The sequence below is a fragment of the Gorilla gorilla genome, chromosome 14 (assembly GCF_029281585.2).
Source record: "Gorilla gorilla gorilla isolate KB3781 chromosome 14, NHGRI_mGorGor1-v2.1_pri, whole genome shotgun sequence".
Classification (NCBI taxonomy): Eukaryota; Metazoa; Chordata; class Mammalia; order Primates; family Hominidae; genus Gorilla; species Gorilla gorilla.
In genome coordinates this window covers 14,227,329-14,252,117 of record NC_073238.2, presented here as the reverse complement: position 1 = coordinate 14,252,117, position 24,789 = coordinate 14,227,329, and positions in this window count along the sequence as shown.

The following is a 24,789-nucleotide window of genomic DNA, read 5'->3' as shown; positions in this document are numbered from 1 at the left end:
TCCATTCCATTCCATTCCATTCCATTCGATTCCATTCCATTCCATTCCATTGAATTCCATTCCATTCCATTCCATTCCATGGAATTCCATTCCATTCCATTCCATTCCATTCCATTCCATTCCATTCCATTGAATTCCATTCCATTCCATTCCATTCCATGGAATTCCATTCCATTCCATTCCATTCCATTCCATTCCATTCCATTCCATTCCATTCCATTCCATTCTACTGGTGTCCATTCCATTCCATTCCATTCCATTCCATTCCATTCCATTCCATTCCATTCCTTTCCATTCCATTGCATTCCACTGCATTCCATTCCATTCCATTCCATTCCATTCCATTCCACTCCACTCCACTCCACTCCACTCCATTCCACTCCACTCCACTCCGGTACATTCCATTCCATTCCGTTCCATTCCATTCCATTCCATTCCATTCCATTCCATTCCATTCCGTGCTTCTCGGGTACATTCCGTTCCGTTCCATTCCATTCCATTCCATTCCATTCCGTTCCAGTGCACTCTACTCCACTCCACTCCACTCCACTCCACTCCGGTACATTCCATTCATTTCCATTCCATTCCATTCCATTCCATTTCCATTCCCATTCCATTTCCATTCCCGTTCCATTTCCATTCCCGTTTCTTTTCCATTCCCGTTCCATTTCCATTCCCGTTCCATTTCCATTCCCGTTCCATTACCATTGCCGTTCCATTTCCGTTCCCGTTCCGTTTCCGTTCCCGTTCCATTTCCGTTCTCGTTCCGTTTCCGTTCCCGTTCCATTTCCATTCCCGTTCCATTTCCGTTCCCGTTCCATTTCCATTCCCGTTCCATTTCCATTCCCTTTCCATTTCCATTTCATTCCATTCCGTTCTGCTCGGGTACATTCCATTCCATTCCATTGCATTCCATTCCGTTCTGCTCCTGTCCATTCCATTCCATTCCAATCCGTTCCATTCCGTTCTACTCGGGTAGATTCCATTCCATTCCATTCCATTCCATTCCATTCCATTCCATTCCATTCTACTGGTGTCCATTCCATTCCATTCCATTCCATTCCATTCCATTCCATTCCATTCCATTCCATTCCATTCCATTCCGTTCCGTTCTACTCGGTTACATTCCATTCAATTCCATTCCATTCCGTTCTACTCGGGTAGATTCCATTCCATTCCATTCCATTCCTTTCCATTCCATTGCATTCCATTGAATTGCATTGCACTCAATTCCATTCCATTCCATTCCATTCCATTCCATTCCATTCCATTCCATTCCGTTCCGTTCAACTCAGTTACATTCCATTCAATTACATTCCATTCCGTTCTACTCGGTTACATTCCATTCCATTTCATTCCATTCCATTCCAATCCATTCCATTCCATTCCATTCCGTTCTACTCGGGTACATTCCGTTCCATTCCATTCCATTCCATTCCATTCCATTCCAATCCTTTCCGTTCTACTTTGGTACATTCCATTCCATTCCATTCCATTCCATTCCATTCCATTCCATTCCATTCCATTCCGTTCTACTCAGGTTGATTCCATTCTATTCCATTCCATTCCATTCCATTCCATTCCATTCCATTCCATTCGATTCCATTCCATTCCATTCCATTGAATTCCATTCCATTCCATTCCATTCCATGGAATTCCATTCCATTCCATTCCATTCCATTCCATTCCATTCCATTCCATTCCATTGAATTCCGTTCCATTCCATTCCATTCCATTCCATTCCATCCATTCCGTTCCATTCCATTCCATTGAATTCCATTCCATTCCATTCCATTCCATTCCATTCCATTCCACTGAATTCCATTCCATTCCATTCCACTGAATTCCATTCCATTCCATTCCATTCCATTCCATTCCATCCCATTCCATTCCATTCCATTCCATTCCGTTCTACTCGGGTTGATTCCATTCTATTCCATTCCATTCCATTCGATCCCATTTGATTCCATTCGATTCCATTCAATTCCATTCAATTCCATTCCATTCCACTCCATTCCATTCCATTGAATTCCATTCCATTCCATTCCATTCCTTTCCATTCCATTCCATTCCATGGAATTCCATTCCATTCCATTCCATTCCATGGAATTCCATTCCATTCCATTCCATTCCATTCCATTCCATTCCATTCCATTCCATTCCATTCCATAGAATTCCATTCCATTCCATTCCATTCCACTGAATTCCGTTCCATTCCATTCCATTCCGTTCCGTTCCGTTCCGTTGCGTTCCGTTCCGTTCCGTTGTGTTCCGTTCCGTTCTACTCGGGTTGATTCCATTCTATTCCATTCCATTCCAATCCATTTCGTTCCATTCCATTGAATTCCATTCCATTCCATTCCATTCCATTCCATTCCATTCCATTCCATTCCATTGAATTCCATTCCATTCCATTCCATTCCATTCCATTCCATTCCATTCCATTCCACTCCATTCCGTTCCATAGAATTCCATTCCATTCCATTCCATTCCATTGAATTCCATTCCATTCCATTCCATTCCATTGAATTCCATTCCATTCCATTCCATTCCATTGAATTCCATTCCATTCCATTCCATTCCATTCCATTCTACTGTTGTCCATTCCATTCCATTCCATTCCATTCCATTCCATTCCATTCCTTTCCATTCCATTGCATTCCATTGCATTCCATTCCATTCCATTCCATTCCATTCCATTCCATTCCACTCCACTCCACTCCACTCCACTCCATTCCACTCCACTCCACTCCGGTACATTCCATTCCATTCCATTCCATTCCATTCCATTCCATTCCGTGCTTCTCGGGTACATTCCGTTCCGTTCCATTCCATTCCATTCCATTCCATTCCGTTCCAGTGCACTCTACTCCACTCCACTCCACTCCACTCCACTCCGGTACATTCCATTCCATTCCATTCCATTCCATTCCATTCCATTTCCATTCCCATTCCATTTCCATTCCCGTTCCATTTCCATTCCCGTTTCTTTTCCATTCCCGTTCCATTTCCATTCCAGTTCCATTACCATTCCCGTTCCATTTCCATTCCCCATCCATTTCCATTGCCGTTCCTTTTCCATTCCCGTTCCATTTCCATTCCCGTTCCGTTACCATTCCCGTTCCATTTCCGTTCCCGTTCCGTTTCCGTTCCCGTTCCATTTCCGTTCTCGTTCCGTTTCCGTTCCCGTTCCATTTCCATTCCCGTTCCATTTCTGTTCCCGTTCCATTTCCATTCCCGTTCCATTTCCATTCCCTTTCCATTTCCATTTCATTCCATTCCGTTCTGCTCGGGTACATTCCATTCCATTCAATTGCATTCCATTCCGTTCTGCTCCTGTCCATTCCATTCCATTCCATTCCGTTCCATTCCGTTCTACTCGGGTAGATTCCATTCCATTCCTTTCCATTCCATTCCATTCCATTCCATTCCATTCCATTCCATTCTACTGGTGTCCATTCCATTCCATTCCATTCCATTCCATTCCATTCCATTCCATTCCATTCCATTCCATTCCATTGCATTCCATTCCATTCCATTCCATTCCATTCCGTTCCGTTCTACTCGGTTACATTTCATTCAATTCCATTCCATTCCGTTCTACTCGGGTAGATTCCATTCCATTCCATTCCATTCCATTCCATTCCATTGCATTCCATTGCATTGCATTGCACTCAATTCCATTCCATTCCATTCCATTCCATTCCATTCCATTCCATTCCATTCCATTCCGTTCCGTTCAACTCGGTTACATTCCATTCAATTACATTCCATTCCGTTCTACTCGGTTACATTCCATTCCATTCCATTCCATTCCATTCCAATCCATTCCATTCCATTCCATTCCGTTCTACTCGGGTACATTCCATTCCATTCCATTCCATTCCATTCCATTCCATTCCATTCCATTCCATTCCGTTCTACTTTGGTACATTCCATTCCAATCCATTCCATTCCATTCCATTCCATTCCATTCCATTCCATTCCATTCCATTCCGTTCTACTCGGGTTGATTCCATTCTATTCCATTCCATTCCATTCCATTCCATTCCATTCCATTCCATTCCATTCCATTCCATTCGATTCCATTCCATTCCATTCCATTGAATTCCATTCCATTCCATTCCATTCCATGGAATTCCATTCCATTCCATTCCATTCAATTCCATTCCATTCCATTCCTTTCCATTCCATTGCATTCCATTGCATTCCATTCCATTCCATTCCATTCCATTCCATTCCATTCCACTCCACTCCACTCCACTCCACTCCATTCCACTCCACTCCACTCCGGTACATTCCATTCCATTCCATTCCATTCCATTCCATTCCATTTCCATTCCCATTCCATTTCCATTCCCGTTCCATTTCCATTCCCGTTTCTTTTCCATTCCCGTTCCATTTCCATTCCAGTTCCATTACCATTCCCGTTCCATTTCCATTCCCGATCCATTTCCATTCCCGTTCCATTTCCATTCCAGTTCCATTGCCATTCCCGTTCCATTTCCATTCCCGATCCATTTCCATTCCCGTTCCATTTCCATTCCCGTTCCATTTCCTTTCCCGTTCCATTACCATTCCCGTTCCATTTCCGTTCCCGTTCCGTTTCCGTTCCCGTTCCATTTCCGTTCTCGTTCCGTTTCCGTTCCCGTTCCATTTCCATTCCCGTTCCATTTCCGTTCCCGTTCCATTTCCGTTCCCGTTCCATTTCCATTCCCTTTCCATTTCCATTTCATTCCATTCCGTTCTGCTCGGGTACATTCCTTTCCATTCCATTGCATTCCATTCCGTTCTGCTCCTGTCCATTCCATTCCATTCCAATCCGTTCCATTCCGTTCTACTCGGGTAGATTCCATTCCATTCCATTCCATTCCATTCCATTCCATTCCATTCCATTCCATTCTACTGGTGTCCATTCCATTCCATTCCATTCCATTCCATTCCATTCCATTCCATTCCATTGCATTCCATTCCATTCCATTCCATTCCGTTCCGTTCTACTCGGTTACATTCCATTCAATTCCATTCCATTCCGTTCTACTCGGGTAGATTCCATTCCATTCCATTCCATTCCTTTCCATTCCATTGCATTCCATTGCATTGCATTGCACTCAATTCCATTCCATTCCATTCCATTCCATTCCATTCCATTCCATTCCATTCCATTCCGTTCCGTTCAACTCGGTTACATTCCATTCAATTACATTCCATTCCGTTCTACTCGGTTACATTCCATTCCATTCCATTCCATTCCATTCCAATCCATTCCATTCCATTGAATTCCATTCCATTCCATTCCATTCCATTCCATTCCATTCCATTCCATTCTACTGGTGTCCATTCCATTCCATTCCATTCCATTCCATTCCATTCCATTCCATTCCATTCCTTTCCATTCCATTGCATTCCATTGCATTCCATTCCATTCCATTCCATTCCATTCCATTCCATTCCACTCCACTCCACTCCACTCCACTCCATTCCACTCCACTCCACTCCGGTACATTCCATTCCATTCCATTCCATTCCATTCCATTCCATTCCATTCCATTCCATTCCGTGCTTCTCGGGTACATTCCGTTCCGTTCCATTCCATTCCATTCCATTCCATTCCGTTCCAGTGCACTCTACTCCACTCCACTCCACTCCACTCCACTCCGGTACATTCCATTCCATTCCATTCCATTCCATTCCATTTCCATTCCCATTCCATTTCCATTCCCGTTCCATTTCCATTCCCGTTTCTTTTCCATTCCCGTTCCATTTCCATTCCAGTTCCATTACCATTCCCGTTCCATTTCCATTCCCGATCCATTTCCATTCCCGTTCCATTTCCATTCCCGTTCCATTTCCATTCCCGTTCCATTACCATTCCCGTTCCATTTCCGTTCCCGTTCCGTTTCCGTTCCCGTTCCATTTCCGTTCTCGTTCCGTTTCCGTTCCCGTTCCATTTCCATTCCCGTTCCATTTCCGTTCCCGTTCCATTTCCATTCCCGTTCCATTTCCATTCCCTTTCCATTTCCATTTCATTCCATTCCGTTCTGCTCGGGTACATTCCATTCCATTCCATTGCATTCCATTCCGTTCTGCTCCTGTCCATTCCATTCCATTCCAATCCGTTCCATTCCGTTCTACTCGGGTAGATTCCATTCCATTCCATTCCATTCCATTCCATTCCATTCCATTCCATTCCATTCCATTCCATTCTACTGGTGTCCATTCCATTCCATTCCATTCCATTCCATTCCATTCCATTGCATTCCATTCCATTCCATTCCATTCCGTTCCGTTCTACTCGGTTACATTCCATTCAATTCCATTCCATTCCGTTCTACTCGGGTAGATTCCATTCCATTCCATTCCATTCCTTTCCATTCCATTGCATTCCATTGCATTGCATTGCACTCAATTCCATTCCATTCCATTCCATTCCATTCCATTCCGTTCCGTTCAACTCAGTTACATTCCATTCAATTACATTCCACTCCGTTCTACTCGGTTACATTCCATTCCATTCCATTCCATTCCATTCCAATCCATTCCATTCCATTCCATTCCGTTCTACTCGGGTACATTCCGTTCCATTCCATTCCATTCCATTCCATTCCATTCCATTCCTTTCCGTTCTACTTTGGTACATTCCATTCCATTCCATTCCATTCCATTCCATTCCATTCCATTACATTCCATTCCTTTCCATTCCGTTCTACTGAGGTTGATTCCATTCTATTCCATTCCATTCCATTCCATTCCATTCCATTCCATTCCATTCCATTCCATTCGATTCCATTCCTTTCCATTCCATTGAATTCCATTCCATGGAATTCCATTCCATGGAATTCCATTCCATTCCATTCCATTCCATTCCATTCCATTCCATTCCATTCCATTCCATTGAATTCCATTCCATTCCATTCCATTCCATTCCATTCCATTCCGTTCCATTCCATTCCATTGAATTCCATTCCATTCCATTCCATTCCATTCCATGGAATTCCATTCCATTCCATTCCATTCCATTCCATAGAATTCCATTCCATTCCATTCCATTCCACTGAGTTCCGTTCCATTCCATTCCATTCCGTTCCGTTCCGTTCCGTTCCGTTCCGTTGCGTTCCGTTCCGTTCCGTTGTGTTCCGTTCCGTTCTACTCGGGTTGATTCCATTCTATTCCATTCCATTCCAATCCATTCCGTTCCATTCCATTGAATTCCATTCCATTCCATTCCATTCCATTGAATTCCATTCCATTCCATTCCATTCCATTGAATTCCATTCCATTCCATTCCATTCCATTGAATTCCATTCCATTCCATTCCATTCCATTCCATTCCATTCCATTCCGTTCCATTCTACTGGTGTCCATTCCATTCCATTCTATTCCATTCCATTCCATTCCATTCCATTCCATTCCATTCCATTGAATTCCATTCCATTCCATTCCATTCCATTGAATTCCATTCCATTCCATTCCATTCCATTCCATTCCATTCCATTCCATTCCACTGGTGTCCATTCCATTCCATTCTATTCCATTCCATTCCATTCCATTCCATTCCATTCCTTTCCATTCCATTGCATTCCATTGCATTCCATTCCATTCCATTCCATTCCATTCCATTCCATTCCATTCCACTCCACTCCACTCCACTCCACTCCATTCCACTCCACTCCACTCCGGTACATTCCATTCCATTCCATTCCATTCCATTCCATTCCATTCCGTGCTTCTCGGGTACATTCCGTTCCGTTCCATTCCATTCCATTCCATTCCATTCCGTTCCAGTGCACTCTACTCCACTCCACTCCACTCCACTCCACTCCGGTACATTCCATTCCATTCCATTCCATTCCATTTCCATTCCCATTCCATTTCCATTCCCGTTCCATTTCCATTCCCGTTTCTTTTCCATTCCCGTTCCATTTCCATTCCAGTTCCATTACCATTCCCGTTCCATTTCCATTCCCGATCCATTTCCATTCCCGTTCCTTTTCCATTCCCGTTCCATTTCCATTCCCGTTCCGTTACCATTCCCGTTCCATTTCCGTTCCCGTTCCGTTTCCGTTCCCGTTCCATTTCCGTTCTCGTTCCGTTTCCGTTCCCGTTCCATTTCCCTTCCCGTTCCATTTCCCTTCCCGTTCCATTTCCGTTCCCGTTCCGTTTCCGTTCCCGTTCCATTTCCGTTCTCGTTCCGTTTCCGTTCCCGTTCCATTTCCATTCCCGTTCCATTTCCGTTCCCGTTCCATTTCCATTCCCGTTCCATTTCCATTCCCTTTCCATTTCCATTTCATTCCATTCCGTTCTGCTCGGGTACATTCCATTCCATTCCATTGCATTCCATTCCGTTCTGCTCCTGTCCATTCCATTCCATTCCAATCCGTTCCATTCCGTTCTACTCGGGTAGATTCCATTCCATTCCATTCCATTCCATTCCATTCCATTCCATTCCATTCCATTCCATTCCATTCTACTGGTGTCCATTCCATTCCATTCCATTCCATTCCATTCCATTCCATTCCATTGCATTCCATTCCATTCCATTCCATTCCGTTCCGTTCTACTCGGTTACATTCCATTCAATTCCATTCCGTTCCGTTCTACTCGGGTAGATTCCATTCCATTCCATTCCATTCCTTTCCATTCCATTGCATTCCATTGCATTGCATTGCACTCAATTCCATTCCTTTCCATTCCATTCCATTCCATTCCATTCCATTCCATTCCGTTCCGTTCAACTCGGTTACATTCCATTCAATTACATTCCATTCCGTTCTACTCGGTTACATTCCATTCCATTCCATTCCATTCCATTCCATTCCAATCAATTCCATTCCATTCCATTCCGTTCTACTCGGGTACATTCCATTCCATTCCATTCCATTCCATTCCATTCCATTCCATTCCATTCCGTTCTACTTTGGTACATTCCATTCCATTCCATTCCATTCCATTCCATGGAATTCCATTCCATTCCATTCCATTCCATTGCATTCCATTCCATTGTATTCCATTCCATTCCATTCCATTCCATTCCATTCCATTCCATCCCATTCCATTCCATTCCATTCCATTCCGTTCTACTCGGGTTGATTCCATTCTATTCCATTCCATTCCATTCGATCCCATTTGATTCCATTCGATTCCATTCAATTCCATTCGATTCCATTCCATTCCACTCCATTCCATTCCATTGAATTCCATTCCATTCCATTCCATTCCATTCCATTCCATTCCATGGAATTCCATTCCATTCCATTCCATTCCATGGAATTCCATTCCATTCCATTCCATTCCATTCCATAGAATTCCATTCCATTCCATTCCATTCCACTGAATTCCGTTCCATTCCATTCCATTCCGTTCCGTTCCGTTCCGTTCCGTTCCGTTGCGTACCGTTCCGTTCCGTTGTGTTCCGTTCCGTTCTACTCGGGTTGATTCCATTCTATTCCATTCCATTCCAATCCATTCCGTTCCATTCCATTGAATTCCATTCCATTCCATTCCATTCCATTCCATTCCATTCCATTCCATTCCATTCCATTGAATTCCATTCCATTCCATTCCATTCCATTCCATTCCATTCCATGGAATTCCATTCCATTCCATTCCATTCCATTCCATTCCATTCCATGGAATTCCATTCCATTCCATTCCATTCCATGGAATTCCGTTCCATTCCATTCCATTCCGTTCCTTTCCGTCCCGTTCCGTTCCGTTCCATTCCGTTGCGTTCCGTTCCGTTCTACTCGGGTTGATTCCATTCTATTCCATTCCATTCCATTCGATTCCATTCGATTCCATTCGATTCCACTCCATTCCATTCCATAGAATTCCATTCCATTCCATTCCATTCCATTGAATTCCATTCCATTCCATTCCATTCCATAGAATTCCATTCCATTCCATTCCATTCCATTGAATTCCATTTCATTCCATTCTGTTCCATTCCATTCCATTCCATTCCATTCCATTCTACTGGTGTCCATTCCATTCCATTCCACTCCATTCCATTCCATTCCATTCCATTCCATTCCTTTCTATTCCATTGCATTCCATTGCATTCCATTCCATTCCATTCCATTCCATTCCATTCCATTCCACTCCACTCCACTCCACTCCACTCCATTCCACTCCACTCCACTCCGGTACATTCCATTCCATTCCATTCCATTCCATTCCATTCCATTCCGTGCTTCTCGGGTACATTCCGTTCCGTTCCATTCCATTCCATTCCATTCCGTTCCAGTGCACTCTACTCCACTCCACTCCACTCCACTCCACTCCGGTACATTCCATTCCATTCCATTCCATTCCATTCCATTCCATTTCCATTCCCATTCCATTTCCATTCCCGTTCCATTTCCATTCCCGTTTCTTTTCCATTCCCGTTCCATTTCCATTCCAGTTCCATTACCATTCCCGTTCCATTTCCATTCCCGATCCATTTCCATTCCCGTTCCTTTTCCATTCCCGTTCCATTTCCATTCCCGTTCCGTTACCATTCCCGTTCCATTTCCGTTCCCGTTCCGTTTCCGTTCCCGTTCCATTTCCGTTCTCGTTCCGTTTCCGTTCCCGTTCCATTTCCATTCCCGTTCCATTTCCGTTCCCGTTCCATTTCCATTCCCGTTCCATTTCCATTCCCTTTCCATTTCCATTTCATTCCATTCCGTTCTGCTCGGGTACATTCCATTCCATTCCATTGCATTCCATTCCGTTCTGCTCCTGTCCATTCCATTCCATTCCATTCCGTTCCATTCCGTTCTACTCGGGTAGATTCCATTCCATTCCATTCCATTCCATTCCATTCCATTCCATTCCATTCCATTCTACTGGTGTCCATTCCATTCCATTCCATTCCATTCCATTCCATTGCATTCCATTCCATTCCATTCCATTCCATTCCATTCCGTTCCGTTCTACTCGGTTACATTCCATTCAATTCCATTCCATTCCGTTCTACTCGGGTAGATTCCATTCCATTCCATTCCTTTCCATTCCATTCCATTCTACTGGTGTCCATTCCATTCCATTCCATTCCATTCCATTCCATTCCATTCCTTTCCATTCCATTGCATTCCATTGCATTGCATTCCATTCCATTCCATTCCATTCCATTCCATTCCATTCCATTCCACTCCACTCCACTCCACTCCACTCCATTCCACTCCACTCCACTCCGGTACATTCCATTCCATTCCATTCCATTCCATTCCATTCCATTCCATTCCATTCCGTGCTTCTCGGGTACATTCCGTTCCGTTCCATTCCATTCCATTCCATTCCATTCCGTTCCAGTGCACTCTACTCCACTCCACTCCACTCCACTCCACTCCGGTACATTCCATTCCATTCCATTCCATTCCATTCCATTCCATTTCCATTCCCATTCCATTTCCATTCCCGTTCCATTTCCATTCCCGTTTCTTTTCCATTCCCGTTCCATTTCCATTCCAGTTCCATTACCATTCCCGTTCCATTTCCATTCCCGATCCATTTCCATTCCCGTTCCATTTCCATTCCCGTTCCATTTCCATTCCCGTTCCATTACCATTCCCGTTCCATTTCCGTTCCCGTTCCGTTTCCGTTCCCGTTCCATTTCCGTTCTCGTTCCGTTTCCGTTCCCGTTCCATTTCCATTCCCGTTCCATTTCCGTTCCCGTTCCATTTCCATTCCCGTTCCATTTCCATTCCCTTTCCATTTCCATTTCATTCCATTCCGTTCTGCTCGGGTACATTCCATTCCATTCCATTGCATTCCATTCCGTTCTGCTCCTGTCCATTCCATTCCATTCCAATCCGTTCCATTCCGTTCTACTCGGGTAGATTCCATTCAATTCCATTCCATTCCATTCCATTCCATTCCATGGAATTCCATTCCATTCCATTCCATTCCATTCCATTCCATCCCATTACATTCCATTCCATTCCATTCCGTTCTACTCGGGTTGATTCCATTCTATTCCATTCCATTCCATTCGATCCCAATTGATTCCATTCGATTCCATTCAATTCCATTCGATTCCATTCCATTCCACTCCATTCCATTCCATTGAATTCCATTCCATTCCATTCCATTCCATTGAATTCCATTCCATTCCATTCCATTCCATTCCATTCCATTCCATTCCATTCCATTCCATTCCATGGAATTCCATTCCATTCCATTCCATTCCATTCCATAGAATTCCATTCCATTCCATTCCATTCCACTGAATTCCGTTCCATTCCATTCCATTCCGTTCCGTTCCGTTCCGTTCCGTTCCGTTGCGTTCCGTTCCGTTCCGTTGTGTTCCGTTCCGTTCTACTCGGGTTGATTCCATTCTATTCCATTCCATTCCAATCCATTCCGTTCCATTCCATAGAATTCCATTCCATTCCATTCCATTCCATTCCATTCCATTCCATGGAATTCCGTTCCATTCCATTCCATTCCGTTCCGTTCCGTCCCGTTCCGTTCCGTTCCGTTCCGTTGCGTTCCGTTCCGTTCTACTCGGGTTGATTCCATTCTATTCCATTCCATTCCATTCGATTCCATTCGATTCCATTCGATTCCACTCCATTCCATTCCATAGAATTCCATTCCATTCCATTCCATTCCATTCCATTCCATTCCATTCCATTCCATTCCATTCCATTCCATTCCATTCCATTCCATTCCATTCCATTGAATTCCATTCCATTCCATTCCATTCCATTCCATTCCATTCCATTCCATTCCATTCCATTCCATTCTACTGTTGTCCATTCCATTCCATTCCATTCCATTCCATTCCATTCCATTCCATTCCATTCCTTTCCATTCCATTGCATTCCATTGCATTCCATTCCATTCCATTCCATTCCATTCCATTCCATTCCACTCCACTCCACTCCACTCCACTCCATTCCACTCCACTCCACTCCGGTACATTCCATTCCATTCCATTCCATTCCATTCCATTCCATTCCGTGCTTCTCGGGTACATTCCGTTCCGTTCCATTCCATTCCATTCCATTCCATTCCGTTCCAGTGCACTCTACTCCACTCCACTCCACTCCACTCCGGTACATTCCATTCCATTCCATTCCATTCCATTCCATTCCATTTCCATTCCCATTCCATTTCCATTCCCGTTCCATTTCCATTCCCGTTTCTTTTCCATTCCCGTTCCATTTCCATTCCAGTTCCATTACCATTCCCGTTCCATTTCCATTCCCGATCCATTTCCATTCCCGTTCCTTTTCCATTCCCGATCCATTTCCATTCCCGTTCCGTTACCATTCCCGTTCCATTTCCGTTCCCGTTCCGTTTCCGTTCCCGTTCCATTTCCGTTCTCGTTCCGTTTCCGTTCCCGTTCCATTTCCATTCCCGTTCCATTTCCGTTCCCGTTCCATTTCCATTCCCGTTCCATTTCCATTCCCTTTCCATTTCCATTTCATTCCATTCCGTTCTGCTCGGGTACATTCCATTCCATTCCATTGCATTCCATTCCGTTCTGCTCCTGTCCATTCCATTCCATTCCATTCCGTTCCATTCCGTTCTACTCGGGTAGATTCCATTCCATTCCATTCCATTCCATTCCATTCCATTCCATTCCATTCCATTCCATTCTACTGGTGTCCATTCCATTCCATTCCATTCCATTCCATTCCATTCCATTCCATTCCATTCCATTGCATTCCATTCCATTCCATTCCATTCCATTCCGTTCCGTTCTACTCGGTTACATTCCATTCAATTCCATTCCATTCCGTTCTACTCGGGTAGATTCCATTCCATTCCATTCCATTCCTTTCCATTCTATTGCATTCCATTGCATTGCATTGCACTCAATTCCATTCCATTCCATTCCATTCCATTCCATTCCATTCCATTCCATTCCATTCCGTTCCGTTCAACTCGGTTACATTCCATTCAATTACATTCCATTCCGTTCTACTCGGTTACATTCCATTCCATTCCATTCAATCCATTCCAATCCATTCCATTCCATTCCATTCCGTTCTACTCGGGTACATTCCATTCCATTCCATTCCATTCCATTCCATTCCATTCCATTCCATTCCGTTCTACTTTGGTAAATTCCATTCCATTCCATTCCATTCCATTCCATTCCATTCCATTCCATTCCATTCCGTTCTACTCGGATTGATTCCATTCTATTCCATTCCATTCCATTCCATTCCATTCCATTCCATTCCATTCCATTCGATTCCATTCCATTCCATTCCATTGAATTCCATTCCATTCCATTCCATTCCATGGAATTCCATTCCATTCCATTCCATTCCATGGAATTCCATTCCATTCCATTCCATTCCATTCCATTGAATTCCATTCCATTCCATTCCATTCCATTCCATTGAATTCCATTCCGTTCCATTCCATTCCATTGAATTCCATTCCATTCCATTCCATTCCATTCCATTCCATTCCATTCCATTCCATTCCATTCCATTGAATTCCATTGAATTCCATTCCATTCCATTCCATTCCATTCCATCCCATTCCATTCCATTCCATTCCATTCCGTTCTACTCGGGTTGATTCCATTCTATTCCATTCCATTCCATTCGATCCCATTTGATTCCATTCGATTCCATTCAATTCCATTCGATTCCATTCCATTCCACTCCATTCCATTCCATTGAATTCCATTCCATTCCATTCCATTCCATTCCATTCCATTCCATTCCATTCCATTCCATTGAATTCCATTCCATTCCATTCCATTCCATTCCATTGAATTCCATTCCATTCCATTGAATTCCATTCCATTCCATTCCATTCCATTCCATTCCATTCCATTCCATTCCATTCTACTGGTGTCCATTCCATTCCATTCCATTCCATTCCATTCCATTCCATTCCTTTCCATTCCATTGCATTCCATTGCATTCCATTCCATTCCATTCCATTCCATTCCATTCCACTCCACTCCACTCCACTCCACTCCATTCCACTCCACTCCACTCCACTCCACTCCATTCCACTCCACTCCACTCCGGTACATTCCATTCCATTCCATTCCATTCCATTCCATTCCATTTCCATTCCCATTCCATTTCCATTCCCGTTCCATTTCCATTCCCGTTTCTTTTCCATTCCCGTTCCATTTCCATTCCAGTTCCATTACCATTCCCGTTCCATTTCCATTCCCGATCCATTTCCATTCCCGTTCCATTTCCATTCCAGTTCCATTACCATTCCCGTTCCATTTCCATTCCCGATCCATTTCCATTCCCGTTCCATTTCCATTCCCGTTCCATTTCCATTCCCGTTCCATTACCATTCCCGTTCCATTTCCGTTCCCGTTCCGTTTCCGTTCCCGTTCCATTTCCGTTCTCGTTCCGTTTCCGTTCCCGTTCCATTTCCATTCCCGTTCCATTTCCGTTCCCGTTCCATTTCCATTCCCGTTCCATTTCCATTCCCTTTCCATTTCCATTTCATTCCATTCCGTTCTGCTCGGGTACATTCCATTCCATTCCATTGCATTCCATTCCGTTCTGCTCCTGTCCATTCCATTCCATTCCAATCCGTTCCATTCCGTTCTACTCGGGTAGATTCCATTCCATTCCATTCCATTCCATTCCATTCCATTCCATGGAATTCCATTCCATTCCATTCCATTCCATTCCATTCCATTCCATCCCATTCCATTCCATTCCATTCCATTCCGTTCTACTCGGGTTGATTCCATTCTATTCCATTCCATTCCATTCGATCCCAATTGATTCCATTCGATTCCATTCAATTCCATTCGATTCCATTCCATTCCACTCCATTCCATTCCATTGAATTCCATTCCATTCCATTCCATTCCATTGAATTCCATTCCATTCCATTCCATTCCATTCCATTCCATTCCATTCCATGGAATTCCATTCCATTCCATTCCATTCCATTCCATAGAATTCCATTCCATTCCATTCCATTCCACTGAATTCCGTTCCATTCCATTCCATTCCGTTCCGTTCCGTTCCGTTCCGTTCCGTTGCGTTCCGTTCCGTTCCGTTGTGTTCCGTTCCGTTCTACTCGGGTTGATTCCATTCTATTCCATTCCATTCCAATCCATTCCGTTCCATTCCATTGAATTCCATTCCATTCCATTCCATTCCATTCCATTCCATTCCATGGAATTCCGTTCCATTCCATTCCATTCCGTTCCGTTCCGTCCCGTTCCGTTCCGTTCCGTTCCGTTGCGTTCCGTTCCGTTCTACTCGGGTTGATTCCATTCTATTCCATTCCATTCCATTCGATTCCATTCGATTCCATTCGATTCCACTCCATTCCATTCCATAGAATTCCATTCCATTCCATTCCATTCCATTCCATTCCATTCCATTCCATTCCATTCCATTCCATTCCATTCCATTGAATTCCATTCAATTCCATTCCATTCCATTCCATTCCATTCCATTCCATTCCATTCCATTCCATTCTACTGTTGTCCATTCCATTCCATTCCATTCCATTCCATTCCATTCCATTCCATTCCTTTCCATTCCATTGCATTCCATTGCATTCCATTCCATTCCATTCCATTCCATTCCATTCCATTCCATTCCACTCCACTCCACTCCACTCCACTCCATTCCACTCCACTCCACTCCGGTACATTCCATTCCATTCCATTCCATTCCATTCCATTCCATTCCGTGCTTCTCGGGTACATTCCGTTCCGTTCCATTCCATTCCATTCCATTCCATTCCGTTCCAGTGCACTCTACTCCACTCCACTCCACTCCACTCCGGTACATTCCATTCCATTCCATTCCATTCCATTCCATTCCATTTCCATTCCCATTCCATTTCCATTCCCGTTCCATTTCCATTCCCGTTTCTTTTCCATTCCCGTTCCATTTCCATTCCAGTTCCATTACCATTCCCGTTCCATTTCCATTCCCGATCCATTTCCATTCCCGTTCCTTTTCCATTCCCGATCCATTTCCATTCCCGTTCCGTTACCATTCCCGTTCCATTTCCGTTCCCGTTCCGTTTCCGTTCCCGTTCCATTTCCGTTCTCGTTCCGTTTCCGTTCCCGTTCCATTTCCATTCCCGTTCCATTTCCGTTCCCGTTCCATTTCCATTCCCGTTCCATTTCCATTCCCTTTCCATTTCCATTTCATTCCATTCCGTTCTGCTCGGGTACATTCCATTCCATTCCATTGCATTCCATTCCGTTCTGCTCCTGTCCATTCCATTCCATTCCATTCCGTTCCATTCCGTTCTACTCGGGTAGATTCCATTCCATTCCATTCCATTCCATTCCATTCCATTCCATTCCATTCCATTCTACTGGTGTCCATTCCATTCCATTCCATTCCATTCCATTCCATTCCATTCCATTCCATTCCATTGCATTCCATTCCATTCCATTCCATTCCATTCCGTTCCGTTCTACTCGGTTACATTCCATTCAATTCCATTCCATTCCGTTCTACTCGGGTAGATTCCATTCCATTCCATTCCATTCCTTTCCATTCCATTGCATTCCATTGCATTGCATTGCACTCAATTCCATTCCATTCCATTCCATTCCATTCCATTCCATTCCATTCCATTCCGTTCCGTTCAACTCGGTTACATTCCATTCAATTACATTCCATTCCGTTCTACTCGGTTACATTCCATTCCATTCCATTCCATTCCATTCCAATCCATTCCATTCCATTCCATTCCGTTCTACTCGGGTACATTCCATTCCATTCAATTCCATTCCATTCCATTCCATTCCATTCCATTCCGTTCTACTTTGGTAAATTCCATTCCATTCCATTCCATTCCATTCCATTCCATTCCATTCCATTCCATTCCGTTCTACTCGGATTGATTCCATTCTACTCCATTCCATTCCATTCCATTCCATTCCATTCCATTCCATTCCATTCCATTCGATTCCATTCCATTCCATTCCATTGAATTCCATTCCATTCCATTCCATGGAATTCCATTCCATTCCATTCCATTCCATTCCATTGAATTCCATTCCATTCCATTCCATTCCATTCCATTGAATTCCATTCCGTTCCATTCCATTCCATTGAATTCCATTCCATTCCATTCCATTCCATTCCATTCCATTCCATTCCATTCCATTCCATTGAATTCCATTGAATTCCATTCCATTCCATTCCATTCCATTCCATCCCATTCCATTCCATTCCATTCCATTCCGTTCTACTCGGGTTGATTCCATTCTATTCCATTCCATTCCATTCGATCCCATTTGATTCCATTCGATTCCATTCAATTCCATTCGATTCCATTCCATTCCACTCCATTCCATTCCATTGAATTCCATTCCATTCCATTCCATTCCATTCCATTCCATTCCATTCCATTCCATTGAATTCCATTCCATTCCATTCCATTCCATTCCATTGAATTCCATTCCATTCCATTGAATTCCATTCCATTCCATTCCATTCCATTCCATTCCATTCCATTCCATTCCATTCTACTGGTGTCCATTCCATTCCATTCCATTCCATTCCATTCCATTCCATTCCATTCCTTTCCATTCCATTGCATTCCATTGCATTCCATTCCATTCCATTCCATTCCATTCCATTCCACTCCACTCCACTCCACTCCACTCCATTCCACTCCACTCCACTCCGGTACATTCCATTCCATTCCATTCCATTCCATTCCATTCCATTTCCATTCCCATTCCATTTCCATTCCCGTTCCATTTCCATTCCCGTTTCTTTTCCATTCCCGTTCCATTTCCATTCCAGTTCCATTACCATTCCCGTTCCATTTCCATTCCCGATCCATTTCCATTCCCGTTCCATTTCCATTCCAGTTCCATTACCATTCCCGTTCCATTTCCATTCCCGATCCATTTCCATTCCCGTTCCATTTCCATTCCCGTTCCATTTCCATTCCCGTTCCATTACCATTCCCGTTCCATTTCCGTTCCCGTTCCGTTTCCGTTCCCGTTCCATTTCCGTTCTCGTTCCGTTTCCGTTCCCGTTCCATTTCCATTCCCGTTCCATTTCCGTTCCCGTTCCATTTCCATTCCCGTTCCATTTCCATTCCCTTTCCATTTCCATTTCATTCCATTCCGTTCTGCTCGGGTACATTCCATTCCATTCCATTGCATTCCATTCCGTTCTGCTCCTGTCCATTCCATTCCATTCCAATCCGTTCCATTCCGTTCTACTCGGGTAGATTCCATTGCATTCCATTCCATTCCATTCCATTCCATTCCATTCCATTCCATTCCATTCCATTGCATTCCATTCCATTCCATTCCATTCCGTTCCGTTCTACTCGGTTACATTCCATTCAATTCCATTCCATTCCGTTCTACTCGTGTAGATTCCATTCCATTCCATTCCATTCCTTTCCATTACATTGCATTCCATTGCATTGCATTGCACTCAATTCCATTCCATTCCATTCCATTCCATTCCATTCCATTCCATTCCATTCCGTTCCGTTCAACTCGGTTACATTCCATTCAATTACATTCCATTCCGTTCTACTCGGTTACATTCCATTCCATTCCATTCCATTCCATTCCATTCCAATCAATTCCATTCCATTCCATTCCGTTCTACTCGGGTACATTCCATTCCATTCCATTCCATTCCATTCCATTCCATTCCATTCCATTCCATTCCATTCCATTCCATTCCATTCCATTCCATTCCATTCCGTTCTACTTTGGTACATTCCATTCCATTCCATTCCATTCCATTCCATTCCATTCCATTCCATTCCATTCCATTCCGTTCTATTCAGGTTGATTCCATTCTATTCCATTCCATTCCATTCCATTCCATTCCATTCCATTCCATTCGATTCCATTCCATTCCATTCCATTGAATTCCATTCCATTCCATTCCATTCCATTCCATTCCATTCCATTCCATTCCATTCCATGGAATTCCATTCCATTCCATTCCATTCCATTCCATTCCATTCCATTCCATTGAATTCCATTCCATTCCATTCCATTCCATTCCATTGAATTCCATTCCGTTCCATTCCATTCCATTGAATTCCATTCCATTCCATTCCATTCCATTGCATTCCATTCCATTGAATTCCATTCCATTCCATTCCATTCCATTCCATCCCATTCCATTCCATTCCATTCCATTCCGTTCTACTCGGGTTGATTCCATTCTATTCCATTCCATTCCATTCGATCCCATTTGATTCCATTCGATTCCATTCAATTCCATTCGATTCCATTCCATTCCACTCCATTCCATTCCATTGAATTCCATTCCATTCCATTCCATTCCATTCCATTCCATTCCATGGAATTCCATTCCATTCCATTCCATTCCATGGAATTCCATTCCATTCCATTGAATTCCATTCCATTCCATTGAATTCCATTCCATTCCATTCCATTCCATTCCATTCCATTCCATTCCATTCCATTCCATTCTACTGGTGTCCATTCCATTCCATTCCATTCCATTCCATTCCATTCCATTCCATTCCTTTCCATTCCATTGCATTCCATTGCATTCCATTCCATTCCATTCCATTCCATTCCATTCCACTCCACTCCACTCCACTCCACTCCATTCCACTCCACTCCACTCCGGTACATTCCATTCCATTCCATTCCATTCCATTCCATTCCATTTCCATTCCCATTCCATTTCCATTCCCGTTCCATTTCCATTCCCGTTTCTTTTCCATTCCCGTTCCATTTCCATTCCAGTTCCATTACCATTCCCGTTCCATTTCCATTCCCGATCCATTTCCATTCCCGTTCCATTTCCATTCCAGTTCCATTACCATTCCCGTTCCATTTCCATTCCCGATCCATTTCCATTCCCGTTCCATTTCCATTCCCGTTCCATTTCCATTCCCGTTCCATTACCATTCCCGTTCCATTTCCGTTCCCGTTCCGTTTCCGTTCCCGTTCCATTTCCGTTCTCGTTCCGTTTCCGTTCCCGTTCCATTTCCATTCCCGTTCCATTTCCGTTCCCGTTCCATTTCCATTCCCGTTCCATTTCCATTCCCTTTCCATTTCCATTTCATTCCATTCCGTTCTGCTCGGGTACATTCCATTCCATTCCATTGCATTCCATTCCGTTCTGCTCCTGTCCATTCCATTCCATTCCAATCCGTTCCATTCCGTTCTACTCGGGTAGATTCCATTGCATTCCATTCCATTCCATTCCATTCCATTCCATTCCATTCCATTGCATTCCATTCCATTCCATTCCATTCCGTTCCGTTCTACTCGGTTACATTCCATTCAATTCCATTCCATTCCGTTCTACTCGGGTAGATTCCATTCCATTCCATTCCATTCCTTTCCATTACATTGCATTCCATTGCATTGCATTGCACTCAATTCCATTCCATTCCATTCCATTCCATTCCATTCCATTCCATTCCATTCCATTCCGTTCCGTTCAACTCGGTTACATTCCATTCAATTACATTCCATTCCGTTCTACTCGGTTACATTCCATTCCATTCCATTCCATTCCATTCCATTCCAATCAATTCCATTCCATTCCATTCCGTTCTACTCGGGTACATTCCATTCCATTCCATTCCATTCCATTCCATTCCATTCCATTCCATTCCATTTCCATTCCCATTCCATTTCCATTCCCGTTCCATTTCCATTCCCGTTTCTTTTCCATTCCCGTTCCATTTCCATTCCAGTTCCATTACCATTCCCGTTCCATTTCCATTCCCGATCCATTTCCATTCCCGTTCCATTTCCATTCCAGTTCCATTACCATTCCCGTTCCATTTCCATTCCCGATCCATTTCCATTCCCGTTCCATTTCCATTCCCGTTCCATTTCCATTCCCGTTCCATTACCATTCCCGTTCCATTTCCGTTCCCGTTCCGTTTCCGTTCCCGTTCCATTTCCGTTCTCGTTCCGTTTCCGTTCCCGTTCCATTTCCATTCCCGTTCCATTTCCGTTCCCGTTCCATTTCCATTCCCGTTCCATTTCCATTCCCTTTCCATTTCCATTTCATTCCATTCCGTTCTGCTCGGGTACATTCCATTCCATTCCATTGCATTCCATTCCGTTCTGCTCCTGTCCATTCCATTCCATTCCAATCCGTTCCATTCCGTTCTACTCGGGTAGATTCCATTCCATTCCATTCCATTCCATTCCATTCCATTCCATTCCATTCCATTCCATTCCATTCCATTGCATTCCATTCCATTCCATTCCATTCCGTTCCGTTCTACTCGGTTACATTCCATTCAATTCCATTCCATTCCGTTCTACTCGGGTAGATTCCATTCCATTCCATTCCATTCCTTTCCATTACATTGCATTCCATTGCATTGCATTGCACTCAATTCCATTCCATTCCATTCCATTCCATTCCATTCCATTCCATTCCATTCCATTCCGTTCCGTTCAACTCGGTTACATTCCATTCAATTACATTCCATTCCGTTCTACTCGGTTACATTCCATTCCATTCCATTCCATTCCATTCCATTCCAATCAATTCCATTCCATTCCATTCCGTTCTACTCGGGTACATTCCATTCCATTCCATTCCATTCCATTCCATTCCATTCCATTCCATTCCATTCCATTCCATTCCATTCCATTCCATTCCGTTCTACTTTGGTACATTCCATTCCATTCCATTCCATTCCATTCCATTCCATTCCATTACATTCCATTCCATTCCATTCCGTTCTATTCAGGTTGATTCCATTCTATTCCATTCCATTCCATTCCATTCCATTCCATTCCATTCCATTCGATTCCATTCCATTCCATTCCATTGAATTCCATTCCATTCCATTCCATTCCATTCCATTCCATTCCATTCCATTCCATTCCATGGAATTCCATTCCATTCCATTCCATTCCATTCCATTCCATTCCATTCCATTGAATTCCATTCCATTCCATTCCATTCCATTCCATTGAATTCCATTCCGTTCCATTCCATTCCATTGAATTCCATTCCATTCCATTCCATTCCATTGCATTCGATTCCATTGAATTCCATTCCATTCCATTCCATTCCATTCCATTCCATCCCATTCCATTCCATTCCATTCCGTTCTACTCGGGTTGATTCCATTCTATTCCATTCCTTTCCATTCGATCCCATTTGATTCCATTCGATTCCATTCAATTCCATTCGATTCCATTCCATTCCACTCCATTCCATTCCATTGAATTCCATTCCATTCCATTCCATTCCATTCCATTCCATTCCATTCCATGGAATTCCATTCCATTCCATTCCATTCCATGGAATTCCATTCCATTCCATTCCATTCCATGGAATTCCATTCCATTCCATTCCATTCCATTCCATAGAATTCCATTCCATTCCATTCCATTCCACTGAATTCCGTTCCATTCCATTCCATTCCGTTCCGTTCCGTTCCGTTCCGTTCCGTTGCGTTCCGTTCCGTTCCGTTGTGTTCCGTTCCGTTCTACTCGGGTTGATTCCATTCTATTCCATTCCATTCCAATCCATTCCGTTCCATTCCATTGAATTCCATTCCATTCCATTCCATTCCATTCCATTCCATTCCATGGAATTCCATTCCATTCCATTCCATTCCATTCCATGGAATTCCATTCCATTCCATTCCATTCCATTCCATTCCATTCCATTCCATGGAATTCCATTCCATTCCATTCCATTCCATGGAATTCCGTTCCATTCCATTCCATTCCGTTCCTTTCCGTCCCGTTCCGTTCCGTTCCGTTCCGTTGCGTTCCGTTCCGTTCTACTCGGGTTGATTCCATTCTATTCCACTCCATTCCATTCGATTCCATTCGATTCCATTCGATTCCACTCCATTCCATTCCATAGAATTCCATTCCATTCCATTCCATTCCATTGAATTCCATTCCATTCCATTCCATTCCATTCCATTCTACTGGTGTCCATTCCATTCCATTCCATTCCATTCCATTCCATTCCATTCCATTCCTTTCCATTCCATTGCATTCCATTGCATTCCATTCCATTCCATTACATTCCATTCCATTCCACTCCACTCCACTCCACTCCACTCCATTCCACTCCACTCCACTCCGGTACATTCCATTCCATTCCATTCCATTCCATTCCATTCCATTTCCATTCCCATTCCATTTCCATTCCCGTTCCATTTCCATTCCCGTTTCTTTTCCATTCCCGTTCCATTTCCATTCCAGTTCCATTACCATTCCCGTTCCATTTCCATTCCCGATCCATTTCCATTCCCGTTCCATTTCCATTCCAGTTCCATTACCATTCCCGTTCCATTTCCATTCCCGATCCATTTCCATTCCCGTTCCATTTCCATTCCCGTTCCATTTCCATTCCCGTTCCATTACCATTCCCGTTCCATTTCCGTTCCCGTTCCGTTTAAGTTCCCGTTCCATTTCCATTCCCGTTCCATTTCCGTTCCCGTTCCATTTCCATTCCCGTTCCATTTCCATTCCCTTTCCATTTCCATTTCATTCCATTCCGTTCTGCTCGGGTACATTCCATTCCATTCCATTGCATTCCATTCCGTTCTGCTCCTGTCCATTCCATTCCATTCCAATCCGTTCCATTCCGTTCTACTCGGGTAGATTCCATTGCATTCCATTCCATTCCATTCCATTCCATTTCATTCCATTCCATTCCATTCCATTCCATTGCATTCCATTCCATTCCATTCCATTCCGTTCCGTTCTACTCGGTTACATTCCATTCAATTCCATTCCATTCCGTTCTACTCGGGTAGATTCCATTCCATTCCATTCCATTCCTTTCCATTACATTGCATTCCATTGCATTGCATTGCACTCAATTCCATTCCATTCCATTCCATTCCATTCCATTC